Genomic DNA, 8,151 nt, shown 5'->3' with positions numbered 1-8,151 from the left:
GGCCTCCCTGAATGAGGCTGGTGGTCTGGGGTTATCTGTAATTAATTTTGTTAATCACTTATACCTCTCAAATTAAAAACGGCTGCTGCCAAGTGCTATGAGCAGAGATGTCCCACCCACGGACTGTTGACAGTCCAGAAAGGATGTCCAGGCCGAAGCTGGGGCAAGGCTATGCTCATGGATAAGAATGGTGAGGCTGCTTCGTCGGGTTTTTCAGCTGCATGTGTGCCTTCCAAGTCTTGGGAAATGCTGGCCAAGAGTTGTTATCTGTTTTTGGGTCTGGTGCTTCTTGCAAGTGGAGGACATCTGTGAAGCATTTCTTGATTGTGGGCTCGGAGCCTCTCCAGCCTACTTGTGTGTGATTTCAGTGTTCAACAGAATTGCCACAGTGCAAAAGGTCTTCTGGAAGGACGCAAAGGCCCATGACAGGAATTAAATGATGAGGGGAGAGGTGAGGAGAGGGGAAAGGAGGAGAAGTACAGAGAGGGAGAGGAAGAGGAAGGGAGGAGAGGAGGGAAGAAGAAGAAGGGAGGAGGGAAGAGAAGATGGGAGGAAAGACCACACCCCATGGCACCACTACAGAAGTGCAATATAATTGAGCAGTCCACCCCAGCTATTTAATGGAAGATGCTTAAGTTAGTGTTATCTGCACTCCTGTCCTCTTCAGCAGTCCTCCCAGTCACCAGACCATGAAATCAGCCTGACTTTGCATGGACAGGTGAGCAGGTAAAGACCTGGAATCTACACACAGTGCAATGATACTCAGTGTTGTAGAATCAGAACAACATGGACGGACCTGGAAGATGTGATGCTAAGTGCAAAAAGGAGGAATCTAAAATAATCGCCACAAGGCAAGGAGTGGAAGTCGGCATGTGATGATTTGCTTATGTAAATGTGTGTGAGTACAGGCACGTGGGTGCAGGCACTCACAGAAGCCAGAAGAGGGTGTTGGGCGACTTAAAGCTGGAGCTATAGATAGTGGCTGTGAACCACCCACATGGTCCAGGGAGCTTAGCATGCATCCTCCGGAGAGCATCATGCACTCCCAGCCTCTGAGCCATGCCTCTCTATGAAGTATTCTTAACACTCAAAGGCACTAATTGAAAACAAAAAGAAGGCAAGAGGCAAGGCAACCTTTAGAGGCAGTCGATGGCTTGCTGTCAGTGGGCCCTTTGCAAATCCATGAACTTTAGGCATTAACTGCCTACGCACAGAGAGAGGGGGAAAGGGGGAAGCACACACAGAAGAAATGCTTCTTCCCCCCTCTCTCAGAGCGAAGGGAGAAAAGAAAGGTGAGCAGAGAGGAATAAGTAGAAAATTCAAGCATTCACCCGGACAATGAAGCCTTTGATAGCCAAGGTCCAAACATCCATGGAGGGAGTGATTTGATGGAACATGATAGGTGTGAGAAAAGACTACCAAGCCCTCTATTCTCCCCCTAGCCACTGAATCATCAGGACGTGACATGGGAATGTCAGCTCCCAGCAGACCAGCAAGTCAGGACCAGAAATACCTGTGGGTCAAGGGAACAGGGAGAGCCTTCTATGGCAGAGGCTCTGACGTGGACAGCTATGGAGCACTGATCAGTCTCCAAATCCAGACTCCCCATAGAGAGGCCCCAAGTGCACTGAACCTATGTCATGTCAGAGTCGCGGAAGAGGAGCCAAGAAGGGGCTGGCAGCCACCTTCAAGGAATGCGGAACTCATCCTACCCAACTCCAGCAAGATGAAGTGGAGGGAAAGTGTAAAGTGCGTGAGGGACCAAACATCTCTACATATAAACATTAAGAAGAAAACAAGGTGCTGAGCCTAACTCCTGATTATCTAGAACCTTTCATTAGCTGGCATTGCATCCCCCTACCTCTTTCGGGGAGAAGGAATGGGTCTGAAAAGTAATAATACAAATGCAAGAAGTTCAGGCAAAAGGGCAGCCAGGGACACACCTTCAACTTCAGCTCCAGGCCAGTTCAACCCCATGTCAAGTTCCTTCAACTGATGCTTTGTAAGTCATATAGTCTCTCAGCTGTTAGAACTTAAAGCCACTATAGACAGTCAGTAAGTGAATGGGTGTCTCAGTGAAACTTTGTCATAAAAAAGATCCTGGGCTGATACTGGCCTTAAGGATATGGCTTGTTGACCTCTAACCTTGACCAACCCAACTGGACCTGACCTCTGTCAACACTACACAGAACAGAAAAATCACTCAGCTGAGCTCTATCCAAATTCCTAGCCTGCAACATCATGGCTTAACATAAAATAGTTTGTGATAAGTCATAAAATTTTAGACAGTTTTTATACAGCAATAGATGAGTGGAATAAAAAAAAATTGGTACCTGGCTGTGTTCCTCCCTGTTCCAGAGATAGCTGCATCTTCTCATGTGATGCCAGCCTTGTCCCTTGACGTGATAGTGAAGGTTGGAGTAAACGATTTGGCTGTACTGGGTGCCTGGTTATCAGGGCTTGCTTCTTATTTGGCAAAGTGGAGACTGTTGCCATCAATGACCCCTTCATTGACTTCCATACAGTATGCCTCTACCCATGGCAAGTTCTGAGGCAAAGTCAAGGCTGAGAACAGGAAGTTTGTCATCAATGGGAAGCCCATCACCATCTTCCAGCAGCTAGATCCTGCTAATATCAAATAGGGTGATGCTGGTACCAAGTATGCTGTGGTATCTACTGGTGTCTTCACCACCATGGAGAAGGCCGGGGCCCACTTGAAGGGTGGAGCCAAAAGGGTCATCATCTCTGCCCCTTCTGCCAATGCCCCCACATTTGTGATGGGTGTGAGCCACCAGAAGTATGACAACTCACTCAAAATTGTCAGCAATGCTTCCTGCACCACCAACTGCTGAGCGTCCCTGGCCGAGGTCATCCATGACAACTTTCGCATCGTAGAAGGACTCATGACCACAGTCCATGCCATCACTGCTACCCAGAAGACTGTGGATAAACCCTCTGGAAAGCTGTGGCGTGATGGCCGTGGGGCTGCCCAGAACATCATCCCTTCATCCACTGGTGCTGCCAAGGCTGTGGGCAAGGTCATCCCCAAGCTGAGCAGGAAGCTCACTGGCATGGCCTTCCATGTTCCTACCCCCAATGTGTCCATCATGGATCTGACATGCTGACTGGAGAAACCTGCAAAGTATGATGACATCAAAAAGGTGTTAAAGCAGGCATCTGAGGGCCAACTAAAGGACATCCTAGGCTACACTGAGGACCAGGTTGTCTTCTGCAACTTTAACAGTGACCTCTACTCTTCCACCTTTGATGCTGGGGCTGGCATTGCTCTCAATGACAACATTGTAAAGCTCATTTCCTGGTATGAAAATGAATATGGCTACAACAACAGGGGGGTGGACCACATGGCCTACATAGCCTCCAAGGAGTAAGAAGCCCTGGACCACCCACCCCAGCAAAGACACGAGAGCAAGAGAGAGGCCCCTGGCTGCTGAGGAGTCCCTGTTCCAACTCAGCCCCTGACACTGAGCATCTCCCATCACAGTTTCCATCCCAGACCCCCAGAATAAAGGGAGGGGCCCAGGCCACCCTACTCTCTTGAATACCATTAATAAAGCTCACTGCACCTAAAAAAAAAAAATGATATCCTCTTCTCTACATCCCTAAAAAAAAATATTAAAGGAAAGGTGACAAGGCAGAAATAACTCACTCTCAGCCCATTCTGTGTGCCCCTATAGTGGCTGCATAAAGATACCATGGCTTTGCCCCCAGTGATGACACAGAAAGGGTTGTACCGAAGGCTGAAGATGGGAGCTAGGAGTTAAGTGAAGTGTTGAGGGTGGTGGAGCTTTCTGTTGCACCATTCCAGGGCCCTGATCATGGTGTTGTCTACACACATGGTACCCCATAGTCAGGCACCATGGTAGCTTAAAAAGAAAGAGCAAGACCTGGGAGATGGCTTAATCACTAAAATGCTTGCTTGCCACATAACCATGAGGACCTGTGCCATGTCCCCCAATACTCGCATAAAAAGCTAGGAGTACTGACAGCAGCCCAGAATCCCAGCTCTGTGGGAGGCAGAGACAGAGGGATCCCCAGAGCTCACTAACAAGCCGGCGGCCTAGTTTGACTGGAGAAGCCCAAGTCTCAGTCAGAGAGACTGTGTGAAAACAAAGCAAAGCAAGCAAACAAAAGCCAAGGTGGGTATCTCCCCAAGAACTGACAGCCACTCAAAGTAGACCTCTTGCCTCCACACACACACACACATCACACATGTACGTACACATGTACCCACACACATATATACAACCAACGAGAGAGAGACAGAGAGAGAGAGAGAGAGAGAGAGAGACAGAGAGAGAGAGAGACAGAGACAGAGAGAGACAGAGAGACAGAGACAGAGACAGAGAGACAGAGACAGAGGCAACACAGAGAAAAATAGAGATTGAGGGATGAATATTGGCTTAGCATGCCTCCTCTTGCTGTGAGAAGCTCCATGACTAAAAGCAACTCTAAAAAAAAGACTTTATCATATCTTACAGATCACTGTCTGTTATCAGAGGAAACCAAGGCAGGAACCTGGAGGCAGGAGCTGGGACAGAGACCATGGAGGGGTGCTGCTTACTGGCTTGCTCCTTGTGGCTTTGCTCAGCCTGCTTTCTTTCAGAACCCAGAACCACCAGCTCAGGGATGGCTCCACCCACCGTAGCCTGGGCCCTCCCCATCAGTCATTAATTAAGAAAATGCACCACAGGTTTGCACACAGGCCAATCCGATGGAGGAATTTTTCTCAGCTGTGGGTCCCCTCTTCCCACATGACCACAGTTTATATCAAACTGAGCAAAGTTAATTGATGCTAACATGAAATGTCCCTGACAGGCCCCAGGAGTTGGGTCACTTTGTCCCAGCCTGGTGGTGCTGTTTAGGAAAGCTGAAGGACTTTCAAGAGGTGGGGCCTACTTGGAGGAGGCAGGTTGTTTGGAGCCTGCCTTCCTTCCGGTGCCAGGACCTCACTTCCTGCCTGAACTCAGCTTCCGGACCCACGCAATGGTGTAACCAGTCTCCTCACATGGGGCCATAACAAACACCCCATCGAGCGATGAAAGTAAGAATTCGCACCACACGCGCCCACCGTGAGGTGTGACGGGGATTCCTGACCATCCCTCTGACTCTCCCAGACCCCCAACAGAAAAGAAGCGACCCTGCCCTGAGAAGCTGGACAGAGAAGAGACGAAGAGCTGAAAGTGAATTTGAGAGACCGAAACTTCCACCAACCCATTGTACAGATGGGCAAACTGAGCGTCCCGCGATAAGAGGCAGCGGTCCTCGGTGACACGGAGAGCGAGGGTCCTGCTCATTCTGCCACCTCCTTTTTCCATTTTGTGCCCTACTGAGCTGCTGCTAAGCAAAATGCAGCATGCGTTCTGGGGAGCGGTCTGTAGTAGCCAAGAATCCTGAGATCCCACATCGTTCCCACGGCTCCATAAATCTCCGTGCCACGTTAAATGCCGTGGGGAAGCAGAATCGCCAAAGTCCTCGTGAAATCGGGCCTTTTCTGGGTCTGGCAAAATTGCTCTCAACCTGTCACCATTACTCCATGTTATGGCTGGGATCCGTCTAAACAATCCGTTTCTATAATTATATAGATTTAAAAGAAAAATCCCACTGCTAATGTCCTCAGATCCCTTTAGTGCTCCGAGCAGCTGCCAGGTGGGACACTACAGACCGGACGTGTGAGATAGCTGGGCCAGCCCCAAAGTCAGCCATTCCAAGTTCTGTTTATTTTGTCTGGTGACACTTCTTAGGAGCAGGGGGAATTAAAGGCTGGAGTCTGCACCTGCTAGATTTCTCTAGACAATGCATGGCCCATCCCATTTTACACACAAAAAAAGCTGCTTTGTCATCTGGGCTTGCTGTCAGAGCTCCTGTGTTTACTAGCACATGCGTCTGAGCACATGACAGTCTCTCAGTCTCTGTGTGGCCCATTTTCTCTCTAAAGTAAAATGGGGTTAGCTTTGAACCCGAGGTCTGACTATGTAGACTAGGCTGGTCTTCTGTCCTCCTCCCTCAGCTTCCTGAGTGCTGGGGTGACAGGTGCATATACCACAGTGCCTGGTAACAGTAGCATCCCGGAATGGGGAAGTTGAAAAGAATGCACCAAGTTGTTCATGGTATCACCTGCATTTAATAGCTTGGAAGTCGGGCCCCTTAGCTGGTTTTCTTCATGGGGTTGAAGACTTGAGGTCTAGCAATTCCCCCTAGAACAAGCTTCATAGATAAGAGAAGAATGTAAAAGCTGAAAGTGAGTTTGGGAATCTTCCGCTCCTGCCAACCCACTGCACAGATGGGCAAACTGAGCCCTGGAGGCTGTTTTTGCTCAAGCTCATAAACATCCTTGATGTGGGAAGCAGAAAACCTTGTTTGTCTGTTCTTTGAGATGCTCACTGTGTTTTGTGTAAATCCAGGGAAGATAGGAGAAATTAGGAGGGACCTGGGTACAGAATGAGGCACAGGAAAGAAAGACCTCAGGACAGGGAGTGTCCCTTCCAACAGAGAATACAGAACCTAAATGTCTGCCCTCAGATCACTCAGAGAATGCCGCCAAGGTAGGAAGGGACGCTGGGCTGACCTAGTTTGGTGCCTTTCAAGTCTGGCTTTGCATACAAAATGCTTGAGGAATCCAGGCATGTAGCAAGGTCTTGGGTTCAAGCCTGGGAATTTTAAGAGATGATTGGGCCTCTCACGGTTTCTTCCTGAGTAGGGGTGGGCCTGTGCGGCCACAGCACCTCCCTGAGGGGCTACTGGCAGTTCAGGCTGTTGAGGAGGGGAGGGGTCATTTGTCTTTAGTGCTACAGATACTGATAGGTTGCCTGCGCTCCAGCAAATAACTTCATGCTCACACCCACACCCAGGCAGGAACTAAGTGGGACACACACACACACACATATACACACACACTCACACACACACACACACACACATACATCCACATCCACATACAGACATACACATGCACACATACACACACATTCACACACACATACACAAACTCACACATACACAGACACATATACATATACACATACACATACACACACACACACATGCACATACACACATACACACACACTCACACACACATACACTCAGAGACACACATACACACATACACACACTCACACACACATACACACATATTCACACACACATACACACACACATGCACATACACACACTCACACACACACATGCACATACACACACTCACACACACACATGCACATACACACACATTCACACACACATACACTCAGAGACACACATACACACACACACAACACACACACACACACACACACACACACACACACACACACACACACACGGGGGGGGGGGGTTGGCACAGACATGAGGGTAGGAGGTGAGAAACTGACGCTCAGGGAAAGGAAGGCTTGTTCAAAGGCAGCTGGTGGTAAGGCAGGCTGGGTCTCCAACTTCTGACCACTCCCTAGACCTCCCGCGTCCTCTAGTCTAGAGGAAGCAACTGTTCCTTCCCATATTGGCTCCATCTTATGGCAACATAAAACCCTGATTCTTTCACCCAAAGTGCCATGGGGCAGCCCATGACAGACCACTTGTGTCTCAGTTGTTTTTTTCTTTTCTTTCTTTTTCTTTCTTTCTTTTCTTTTCTTTTTTTTTTTTTTCTTTTTCAGAATTACCCCCCAGTCAGAAAACAGCCAAGACTAAAGAGGGACTGAAGAACACTACAGTTTTGTAGATGCAGTTATTAAAACTCTTGGGAAAGCATTAACAGTAATGGGACTGAGACTCCTTTTTCATTTAGAGAGCCTGGAATGGCTTCAGTATCTCCAACTGCAGCCACCGATTCATTGCACAATGGTGGCACTGAACTTCACGTCTGCTGGTGCAACCACTTGCCCACCATTTGACCCCCATTTCCTGGCTGCCCCTCTGTGTCTTCAAGATTGCTCATTTACAGACGCCCCATGGCAGGGCTCTGCCTGCCCATCTTCTTCGTGTGGTTATTCGGTGCTTAGGAGTGAATAGAGTTCATGTTTCAATGCTCTTGGAAATATTTATGTAAAAACATCATATAATAATCTAAAATCTGGGAGCTCAGGAGACAGAGCATTCCTGTGTATACACTTCCTGGGATGGAGTTGCTACTGCCTC

At 48.6% G+C, this 8,151-nt stretch overlaps 1 pseudogene across 1 annotated transcript; it reads left to right on the top strand.

Annotated features, from left to right (window-relative positions):
• Nucleotides 1–1,465: 1,465 nt before the first annotated feature.
• LOC311587198 (glyceraldehyde-3-phosphate dehydrogenase-like) lies at nt 1,466–3,525 on the top strand (annotated as a pseudogene). Its single transcript has 2 exons — nt 1,466–1,753; nt 2,389–3,525. The product of its transcript is annotated as a glyceraldehyde-3-phosphate dehydrogenase-like (transcript).
• The last annotated feature ends 4,626 nt before the right edge of the window (nt 3,526–8,151 follow it).

This window comes from Acomys minous, assembly GCF_964271855.1.
Source record: "Acomys minous genome assembly, chromosome: 16".
NCBI lineage: Eukaryota > Metazoa > Chordata > Mammalia > Rodentia > Muridae > Acomys > Acomys minous.
Note: the sequence above shows the minus strand (reverse complement) of the source record. Positions and strands in the feature narration are given on the sequence as shown.